We start from the raw sequence: 12,107 nt of genomic DNA, 5'->3' as shown, positions 1-12,107 counted from the left end.
CCCCTCTGTACATCACCTTGACAATAAAATGAAAGCAAAAAGACTCAACCTTGCATGTGTTGTAAGGGCCCAACCTAAAGTATCAATATAGAGGGTGATTAAAAAAATATCATGTAAAGCTTAATTATAAGGAAGTTGACGGGGGTGTGGGGGGGTAGTGTGAGGGGGGAGTGTAGTTGAGGAGGTGAGAGGGAGGAGATGGTAGGGGAAAAACAAAGGAGGAGGCAATAATGCTTGATAAGAAATGTACTCATTACCTTGCTCATGTAACTGTAACCCCTCTGTACAGTATTTTCACAATAAAAAACTTATTTTAAAAAGAAAGTTGAGGTGATAATATCAAAACAAAATTCTAAATAAGGAATGATAGTTGTAAAGAAGTACAACCATTTCCTTTAAAGTTAGAATGAGACAAGGATGTCCACTCTCCCCACTCTTAGTCAATATAGTAGAGGATTTTTTAGTAGAGTAATAGGCAGGAGAAAGGTATAAGAGAGGTTCAAATTGAGAAGGAAGAAGTCAGATTTTCTTTATTTGCAGATGATACCATCTTATACTTAAAAGTCCCTAACGATCCACCAAAAATCTTCTAGAGCTGATAAGCACTTTTATCAATGTAACAGGATGTAAAAAGAATATACAAAAATGACCAACAGTAGATTGAAAAGAACATATGGAAAATAATTCCATTTATAATTGCCAAACACACACAGACACACACACACACACACAAACACACACACACACAGAAACAATCAGTATTGTTGAGCTATCAGATCTCTCCTAATTGATCTGTAAATTTCATGCATTTCCCATTACAAATGTAACAAGTTTGTTTAAGCTTATTTTACCCAATACATATATCTATCAAACCAAGATGTTAAACACAGCACACATATACATATATGATTTGTCAATTAAAATATATTTATAGTGATTTTTATAATCTGACAAGTTTATCAAATCAAATGACTTCCACTAATTAGAACAATTCTGACAATAGAACAATTCTGACAAAATTGTACAACTTACCTGATTTCAGATATTTACATAATTGTACAGTAGCCATTGTCAAGACATAGAAATTAGCAGAACAGAATAAAATTGAGAATTGATCACACTAATTTTCAAAGAAGTGTCAATGCAGCACAGTAAGTAACCAAAATATTTTCCATAAAGTGAAAATTCATGCATCAAAACAAGTGAAACTCAATTCTTGTCTCAAACTATACACAGAACTAACTTGAAATGAATCATTAAAGGAAATGTAAATGCTAACATTCAAATACTCCTGGAGAAAAACATGGGAGAAATATTTGTGATATTAGCACAGATTATTTCATAAGGAGAATACAGATAACAGAAACCATATGTTGTCAAATTAAAATCTGTAAACCTAAAAATTTTTGTAAGGGCCAAACTTATTAGGCTTGGTCAACCTTAAGGTTAGTCTTTGTTGCAAAACCACTCAACTCTTTCATTGCAATGCAGTAAATAGAAGCCATTAACAATATGCAAGGAATAAATGTGAACATGTTAAAATAAATGGACATTTATAAAGCAGGTAGCACATAGGGTATGTATGGCCCATGGGCAATTATAGGCACACATCTGGACTAACTTGAGCAAAGCCCTTGCATGAGGTTCAGCAAGGTTAGTGATTTCCTGAATAATAAAGTGAATTACTCTATTTGGACTTTTTTTTTTTTTGTCAGTCTTAGACTTGAATTCTGGGCCTGGGCGCTGTCCCTCAGATCTTTAGCACAAGTCAAATGCTCTACTACTTAAGTCACAGCACCACTTCTGGTTTTCTGGTGGTTTATTGGAGACAAGAGTCTCATGGACTTTCCTGCTGGGGCTGGCTTTTAACCATGATCCTCAGATCTCAGCCTCCTTAGTAGCTAGGATTACAGGCATGAGCCACCGGTGCCAGGCTATTTAGACTTTATTGGACCAAATTCCAGTTTCTTCCACTTGACCACGTCATTATTCCCCTGCCCTCTTTCTGTTCTAGTACTGGGGCTTGAACTTAAGCTCTCTTGTTCTCACTTTTTTTTTCCTTTTTTCTTTTTTATTGTTCAAGGTTGGTGTTCTAGCACTTGAGCCATACCTCCACTTCTAGTTTTTATTTTGACCAGTTCTAGGGCTTGAACTCTGGGCCTGGGCACTGTTCCTGAACTTCTTTTGCTCAAGGTAATGCTCTGCTACTTGAGCCTTAGTGCCACTTTTTTTTTTTATTCTGAATAGTTTATTGGGGATAAGAGTCTCACGTACTTTCCTGCCTGGGCTGGCTTTGAACCCTGATCCTCAGATCAGACCCTCTTGAGTAGCTAGGATTACAGATGTGAACCACCAGCACCAGGCTTACTTGTAGCTTTTTGATGGTGAACCAGAGATAGAATCTTGGAGAATTTTCTGCCCAGATTGGCTTGATTGTCTGAGACAACAGCCTATGTCTGGCATCATTAGACTTTTTTTTTTAACACTGAAAGTAGAGACAGTATTAATAATATTTAAAAACTAATTATGTTGTTTCTAAGACATTAAAGAATTGACATATACACTTTTCATTTAAAAATATTTTGGTGTTTTTCTTGGTTCAGGAAGGCATTAAGACAGGTGATTTTATATATTTTTTCAATGTATAATTTCAGACTTCATCTTTACCATGAAAATAATTGAAAGCAACTTTGTGTTCATGTGACATTTTATTTAAGTTTTTCATTAAATGGAATCATGTCAGTTATTCAGTCATATTTTGACATGACTATTTGTAAAATAACCAATCTATGTGATTACACAAAAGGGAAATGACAAGTATTCATCATAAGATCTTTTCATAAAATGAAGATTTCAATGAGAAAATTAGAAAAGAAAAATCAACATGCCATTGCTTTGTGCTGCTTTATTTTATATTTATTTGGTGCTCGTATTAAACCTAGGGCCTGGTGTATGCTAAAATGTGCTGTGTCACTGAACAAATCCCCAGATATATTGTTTTATTTCTTAAAAAACTTAGAATTCAAATGAAGCTGAAACTCAGGTAATTTAATCATGCAATTTAGAGGAAATGCTGTTGACAGAAACTGGAGTACACCAGCTAGCTGGTGAGGTACTCTTACATCATTTCACTTTGTCCTCCGAGATCCCCTACAGTTGAGTCTACCTGTCTGTTTGATGGATGATTTTCCAGGAGTTGAGTAACATTTTTAGCATTTAATACAGCAGAGAGAGGTATGGACTTACAAATACAATTCCTGGTCTGTTATACTGAAATATCTGTGCTTTGAATACTGTGTATCTGGAAAAGAACTGAAAAGGACCAGGAAATTCTTAGAGAGAACAATTAGGAAAAACCATGGCTACAATATTAAGCAATGAATCCTGAGTATGTAATTATGCACAAACACTTCCAATGCCTTTTATATATTATATAGAACTATGGTGAAATTAAATAATTAAGAAAACAAGTCTATTTCTAAAATATATGTGGCCCAAACCATCTTTATTCAGATAAAATGTATAGATAATGACTAGAGCCATAAGAAACATGGGAAAGAAGAGTTGAAGTAACATCTTTTCTCCATTTGTTTTCATTATTTTTATATGAGTGACTCAGTAGCCTTGGTATGGATTACATTGTTCCTTTTGGAAATACATAGATATTTTTTAAAAGAGATTTCACTGGTTCCCATTTTTAGTTAAAAAATCACCTAAGATTTCTCCCAGAACTGAGAAAATGGAATGATATGATTATTAGTATGTGACTCAAAGTCTAGTGATGTCTCTGTAGAAAAGTTCCTTTTCAGATCTCAGCCTCTTTTTACAGCCATTACAGAGTGGTATAATTTAAGCAAAAAATATAAAACAATAAAGAAAAGCACTTTTTGATTTTGAAAGTATGGTTTGTAATTTTATACCGAAGGTGGTCTAGGATTAAAAGCTTTGTCTGTGATGGGGCTTGAACTCAGTGTCTCACATTCTCATTGGTTGTTTTGCTCACAGCTGGCACTTGGCCACTTAAGCCACAAGTCGACTTCTTGCTCTTGCTGGTTAATTGAAGATAATAGTTTCATGGGCTTTTTAGCCCCGACTGGCTTTGAACTTAAATCTTCAGATCTCAGCCTCATGAGTAGCTAAGATTACAGGTGTAATTGAGCAGGGCCCAGCTTTAGGAATGGACTTTCTAATTACACTTTCACAGCAAGTATGACAGACTGTTGGCTGGAAAGCTAAGACAAGAAGAGGAGGTTGATGATGTCTTGAGCTGGACTTTGTGTTCTCCCAGATGTGCTAGCTGCTGGGTGAGTGACAGCTTGTGAAGTCTGCCTAGCTACGTCTCTCCGAGACTTGACAGATGGAATGTGGCATAGGAATCCCCAAATTTCCACTCTCATTTAATTTCCTTTTAAAAAGTACCCTGGTGGCTGATGTTGAAGCAGCTGACCTACAACTACCACCCTGGGGGCTCACAGTGTGTGTACTCAGCTCCAGCTCTATGAAGCAGGGTTGTAAAGAGACACGGGAGGTCACAGGCTTGACTGGGGCATGTGAGGAAGCCTGGAACTGACACCCATGGGTCAGCATAGAGGGCTACTGCCTTTGCTTTGTGCCTGAAAGTCTGAGTCTTCATTTCACCACTGACAGCTGTGTGAAAAAGCAAACCTGTGGGACTGTCATGAAGATTAAAAGCTAATATATGTAAAATATTTAGATCAAAATTTACTATAGATTAAACCTCAATAAAGGCCCTATTTACTTAACCAGATAAAAAGTTATTTATATATCAGTATATATGTATATATATAAAACGATATGTGTTTATAGAGTTTAAGTAGTTGTACAAAGGGGTTTCAATTCAACATGTCAATTTATGATTACTATTCTTTTTTGTTAAGAAAATATTTTTTTTATTGTGAACATACTGTACAGAGGGGTTACCATTACGTGGGCAAGATAATGAGTACATTTCCTATCAAGCATTGTAGCCTCCTCCTTTGTTTACCCTTCAGATCCCTTCCCAGCCTCCTCCTGCCCCCCCACCCAATCCTCCTCCTCCCCACCAAAGTTGTAAAGTTCATTTTCGACATGACAACTTGTACTTCTCATTGCTGCAAGGTATAATTTGTGGAGGGGAAGGGGAAACACAAGTCGTTTAAATAAGGATACAGGTGGACCCATTACTATTCATTTTAATCAATGTCACCCCTTTCCCCTCTCTCCATCATCTCTCCCTACCCATATTTTTATTTTTTGTAAAAACTTGATTCTTGTGATCTGTGTCATCCCTTCAACATCCTCACCCCCTTTTACCTACCCCTTCCCTTATTTTCCTCAGTTCTATGGCTTTTCCAATGCATTATTGCCTGCATTCTACTCATTTCCTAATTTGTTCATTCTTCTGCCCCTTTCCTCTTGACTTTTCCCACTTGTAAGTACCCATTTCCTAGTGCTCATTTTGTTTTGCTTTGTTAAATGGCAAAAAAATCCAGTATATTACCTAAATATGAAGAAAAGTGAGGGAAGGCTTGGAATGGGAAGGGGTGCGTGAGAACGTTGAAAGAAGTGACATTGATCAAGGAGCATTCTATTCATACACTGCTCTGTTGAGTGGCAACTCCTTTGTACAACTACTTAAAGAAATATAAATATATTAAAAACCTTGAGTTTCTCAATGACTTATTACAAGAATGATCACAGTGCTGGGAGCTAGAAGATAAAAAAGAAGACTAAACCCTCATGTCATTCCTCAGCCCAGGTCCTGGAAGGGGAGAATGATGCACATAGCACTGTAGATCAACTATGGTAGAGAAGAGTGAGGGGCTTTCAGTGTGTAAGGCGACTGACGTCAATGGGTAAGCAATTGCAACTGAAGCTCAGTGGCACTGAGGTTGTAGGTGTTAGCTAGGTAGGGCCCATTTTCTTTCCATATCTAAACCCCCTTTCATAGTTTTCAAGTTTCTTAATATCCTGTCAAACATAGGTCCCATGATTTCCTTTATTTGCAATAACTATTACATGTGTAGGACAAGCAGAAAAGGTCAAAAGCTATGCACATATGACCATATAAGATGATGTAAGTGAAATGAACCCCAAGATAGGGACACAACTGGCTTTTTCTTTCCTGGTATTATTTTTAACATATTTAAAATGTACTATGTGTCTTTTTTTGTTTCTTTTCTATGTTCTTCCCCCAAGGTATAACCCTGTTTTCACCGTATTTGATGTCGGTGCCCTACATCTTGTATATACATTTTTCTAATTTGGGAAGGGGAAGGGAAATAGCAAAATGCTGAAACACCCATTGTAACAATAAGATGTACAAGACACCATGTTGAAAACAAACTTTACAACTTGGTGGGGGGAGGGAGGAGTTGGGGAGATGGGGAGGGAAGGGATGGTAGGGGAAAAACAACGGAGGAGGTAACAATGCTCGATAGGAAATATACTCATTACCTTACTCATGCAACTGTAACCCCTATGTACACTATTTTTTACAATAAAAACATAATTTTTTTTCTGTGTGAGTTCTGGGGCTCGAACTCAGGGTCTGGGTGCTGCTGTTCTTGAGATTTTCTTTTTTTTTTTTTTTTGCTTAAGGTTAGTTCATTAGAAATAAGAGTTTCATGGGGCTAGTTTCAAACCAATATCCTCACATCTCAGCTTCCTGAATAGGATTACAGATCTGGGCCATTAGCACCTGGAAGGAATCTTTTATTTCTTTTTGTGTGAGTTTGAGTGTGTGTGTGTGTGTGTGTGTGTGTGTGTGTGTGTGTGTGTGTGTCCTGGGGCTTGAATATGGTGCCTGAATGCTGTTCCTGAGATTTTTTGCTCAAGGAGAGTGCTCTGCCACTTTAACCACAGCTCCATTTTTTGATGGTTAATTGGTGATATAAGTCTCCTAGACTTTTCTGACTGGGCTGATTTTGAACTATGATCTTCAGATTGTGGCATCCTGACTAGCTAGGATTAGCGGCAAGTCACTGGCACCCAGCAAGAAACATTATCATCATCATCATCATCATCATCATCATCATCATCGTCATCCTTATTGACAGTTCTGGGGCTTGAATTCAGGGATACTGTCCCTGAGCTTTTTTGCTCAAGGCTAGCACTCTACCATTTGAGCCACAACTCTATATCTGGATTTTTTATTCATCAATTAGAGATCAGAGTCTCACAGCCTTTCCTTTCCAGGCTTGCCTTGAACCATGATCCTCAGATTTCAGCCTTCTGAGTAGCTAGGATTACAGTCAAGAGCCACTAGTGCCCAGCTGAGAATCAGTGTTTAAGCAGAGTAGAGTACTATATGTTCCTAGTTCCAGCCACTTAGGAGGTAGAGGCAGGAGGAGCTCTAGTTTGAGGTCAACCCTGGCAAAGGTAGTCAGATCCTATCTCAAAACCAAAATAAGATCAAAAGAGTTTGTGACAGGACTTGAGTGACAATGCACAGCAAATGCAAGGCCTGAAGTCAATCCCCAGTACTGCCCCCCACCCCCCGCCACAAAAAATTGCTGTCTAAAAAGAAAGATTTATTTTTCAGGGTAAGTACCAGAAACCAAGGAGGTAGAGAAAATGTTCCTGACATCATAGGTGTTCTGGATATGTTCAACGAAATTGTAGACTACAGGCTTAGTAAATGCTTCCCTCTTGAGTTAATAAAACATGGCATATGATTCAGATTTACCTTTTGATAGAGGACTTAACAAGATTTTGTTTTTTCTCAATTTAATTTCACATTGAGGATTTTAAGATGTCATGATTCAAAAGCCACAGGAGAGTCTGTGCCCTTCTCTGGACACCTGAACACCCAGAGCCTGAAATATCACAGGGTTAAAGCAAGGGGCGGGTCCTCCATGTGGGTCAGGGCCTGTCATCCTAATGTGAATTCTCGGTCTTTTGGTGTGTCAGAGGCAAGCATGTTCAGGCAAACACATCTAGGACTTGATGGAGATTTTAGAGCAAGACAGATTGTATTCATTGAATGAATCCACTTGCAAGTGTTGTGGAGCTGTCTGTCAGGGCATAGAAGAGCTACCCTGAAGCTACTGGGCTATGTTTATTAGTGGCAACAGTGCATCTGTGCAGGAGAGACCTGAGGGGACATTGGCTTTGGAAGGGGTACTGGCAGTTGAGGTTCACTTTGAAGTTGGGTTCATATAAACAGGACAAGGTTCAGACCTAATATGTGTTTATGGGGGCTGTGGGCCACTATGTGGTAAAGCTCCTCTTTCTACTTACCTTGCTATAGTACCATCCAGGGTAGGTGTAGTCTTGGAGTGCTCTGCCTATAAATGATCAACTGGTATTGAATGAATCTTCCCCACAGGAGACATCACTGCCTGCTTGGCTCCAAACATGCACATAAAGCATGTGTTTGGAGGCTGATTCAGGCTCAATCAGAGGTTTTCTTTTTTTTCATGTGAACTCTGTAGCCTTGTGGAAATATAACAAAAGATTGACCAAGTACAGTCATTCGGGAGCAGAGAGGGAAAATGACATGCCAATGGCTCCATAAAGTTCATGCTTTCAGAGGAACTAAGTTGTGCAAACATTTCACTTGCTGCATTGTCAAGGTAACAAGTAATAACCATACAGCATTCCTCTGAAGAGCATATAAGAGAATATCAGCAAAATAGCAAGAATAGAGCCTAGTCTCAACCAGACTTTTAATAATTATTAGTTATAATCTGCCTCATCATTGTTAATAAGAATTCAGAAAGGAATTATTTGTGTGGACTGGAAAAGTCACCAAAGGCTTTATGGTGAGATAAGACTTAGGTGATTTTTGTTTGCTTTTGTATTGGGGCATGAATTCAAGGCTTCATGCTTTTTGCTTGGCTACTGCTCTACTACTTGTGCCAAATCTCTATTTCCAGCCTTTTGCTGGAAAGTCTTCTAGACTTTTCTGCCCAATCTGGCTTGGGACTATGATTCTCATAGTTCAGTCTCCTGAGTAGTTAAGATCATAGGAATGAGCCACTAGCACCTGGCTAGGATTATGAAATAAGATCTGTTGAGGGTAATCCTCAGTAATTGGTGCTGAGAAGCCTGGTATTAGAAAGGCCAGAGGCTATAGGACAGCAAAGAACTCTGTTTGGAGAAGAGGGTAAGGGTGGAGCGCTAGTAAACAGGACCCCAGGAAATTCAGGTCAGGATTTGTCTAAAATTGGAGGTTTCTGAGAGTGGGGTAGAGGAATCTCGACTTCTTCCCAAAGCTATTAGGGTTTCTGAGCACAGAGCTGGCCTAATGAAAGTAGCTTAAGAGATATTGGTTCAATAGTAGCAGGCGCTCAGCATATCCACTCAGGAGACCGGGTTGGGGACGTCAGATCAGATGCTGGAGTACATTTCTGAGGATCTTGAATTTAAAGAGCTGTTTAGAACATCAACTCTGATATTTTTTCTTAATTCAATCTTCATTTTGAACTATAAATCCAGCACTAATAAAGAGAATTGAATATTTTGGCTCTCTCAGGGCATCATATGGAATGCTAGCAAATGGAATTTAATTTCTACCTAACCTGCAGCCTAATACCTTTTGAGACTCCCAAGTCATATTTCTCTGCCTCTCCACTCGATCTGACACAGTGACAACAATATTTTTGAAAGCTGCTTTAGCTGCTCAGGGAAGAGCATAATTGACCTGGCACTCAAATGCTCTCAAGTTTGAAAGATTGGAGAAGACAAAGGTTGCCAGAATGTCCATCTTGGTAAACATAAAGACAGTCTGGACCATTTAAATTTTCACTCTTCTGTCAGAGGGTATGACCTGTCATTATCAAAGCTGACTTAGATTACAAATTTGGGCATTCCCTTGAACCAGATAGACTCATTGAGTTTGTCAGCTTTTAACTTTATTTTTCTTGATACTAGGAATCTAAGAACTAGATTAGACCACAGAGAAGTGTTTGATCCTTAGTACTTATGGCTAGAGATTGATAAGCCCACTTATAAATGTCCACTAAGCCTGGATGGAGACTGGATAGGCTGTTTGTTTTAGAGCTGAGTGCTTAAAACCTGTCCCATCAATTAGTTTCCATACTAGGGGCTTGGGAAGAGAGGAATTGTGATTGAATCTAGAGTTTTAGACTTGAGGCCCAAATCCTAGGAGTTCCAATATCAGGTCCAGCCACTCACCCCTATATGCCAAATAAAGACATGGTGAAGGGTTGAGAAAGAAGATTTATTCCATGGGAAGACAGCATTTCAGCTCATCTTTGCCCTCATGGTGTACAGTCATTTACCTTAAATTAAATAGGAAGAAGTTAGAGAGTTGTAACTATGCATAGTTACAATAGTCCCCAAGTTACAAGAAAAGGAAAAAAGACCCACCAATCAGAAGCCACCCAATTATCACTATTTAACCCTTTGCAATGAGGGACAAGGCAGAAGATGCCCAAGATGGCAGAGTTAGGTTAAACTACTGTCTTCCTTGTGGTACATATATGACACATATTCTCTTTCTCTGTCATATTTCTCTTTGAATAAACTTTTCTATCATTTTATGTTTGTGTCTTCCTTAAAACCTTCTCTTACCAAATGTAAGGATCAAGGTTGTTTAGCTGCTCTAAATTTTCTGGTAATGTATTTGCTACATTGGCTGGGAAGTTGGATTAAGCATGTCTTTTTCTGAATTGGACTCATTGAGTGGTTACATATTTTGGTGTTATGACTCAAATTGGCTGCATAGGTTACCAAGATACTGAGGGTGGGTGTCTGACTTGTTTTCAGACTTTTCTATTTGCCTTTACAGTTTCTTTATTTCCAACAAATTTAGTGGAATTTTCTTTGAGTTAGCCACAGGCTCATTGTTGCAGATGTTAAGTACGGGAGATATGAAACAATTGCAGGACTCCTGAGCAGTAGCTCCCTAGTACATACAGTGAAAATTACCTTCTAGTGACCCATGTCCACTTTTTACTAAACCTTTTACTGAATCTTGCAACTTATAATTTTAGGACTATAATTTGATATGTGTTACTTAGAAAAACAATGTAGACAATACAAGAAAAATAAAAAGAAGAAAATAAAATTCATCACATGCTAAATAATGTTCTGCTTTCTTCCAAAACATAATTTAAATGCAGAGAGTATTTTGTTGAAATATAATGAAGTTATATAGTTATCATTAGTTTTTTGTTTCTTTTGCTAATACTGGGAATCAACTCAGGGCCTGGGTGCTGTGGCTTCTTTTTCACTTAAAGCTAGCACTCTACCATATGGGCCACAGCTCCATTTTCAGCTTTTTTTTGCTGGTGAATTGTAAATCATCTCATGGACTTTCCTGCTTGGTCTGGCTTCACAATCCTCAAATCTCAGCCTTCTGAGTAGCTAGAATTACAGGTCTGTGCCATTGCCTCCTGGCATCATTAGGTTCTGATGCATTATTTACTCTCTATTCTTCAATAGAGTAAGGACTCTTCCACGGTGTTTTAGCTAAGTATATATGAAACCATGCTTTCTATACACAGTTTGAGTGAGTAAACCTCTTTTATTGAAGGTTTTGATTTGGCCTTCCATTTTATTGAGCAATGTACCGATAAAAACATATCAGATGACTGCTTATGAGGGCATGAGAGAAATCCTAAGCCAAATCTATTGCACATAGTACTTTGTTCTTCTATGTAGATACCCCTCCCTACTTCCCCCTTAGTCTTATGTATTTATTACTTACTTCTTCAGTTATTACAGGACAACCATTTGGGATAATGTGATTTTGTACTCTGCCATGTAGATAGTCCCAGATTTGAGCATCTGGCTCAAACTAGGACATTTATCTTGCTTTAAGACTTTTAGAACTTAAAAATATTTTCAATTACAGCATAATACTGAAAGCTGTAAGATACACCGATGGTAGCTATGTTTATGTTATATAGACTAGGAACTTGAGAAAGCAATTGAGAAAGAGTGAGCATGAAGGTCTTAACACAAAGGAGAGAGAATAAGACAGAGGTAAGAGGAAACAACAGTGAGTTTTGCTAAATGAATTGTTGTCATTTAAATACTGATTTGAGATGAATTTGGAACTTGGCTCTTGTGAGAATACTGAAAATCTTAGGAACAGGTTTCCTCCTCCTCCTCCTCCCCCTCCTCCTCCCCCTCCC

Source organism: Dipodomys ordii, unplaced genomic scaffold, assembly GCF_000151885.1.
Source record: "Dipodomys ordii isolate 6190 unplaced genomic scaffold, Dord_2.0 Scaffold30, whole genome shotgun sequence".
NCBI classification, from domain to species: Eukaryota; Metazoa; Chordata; class Mammalia; order Rodentia; family Heteromyidae; genus Dipodomys; species Dipodomys ordii.
This window is presented reverse-complemented; position numbering follows the sequence as displayed.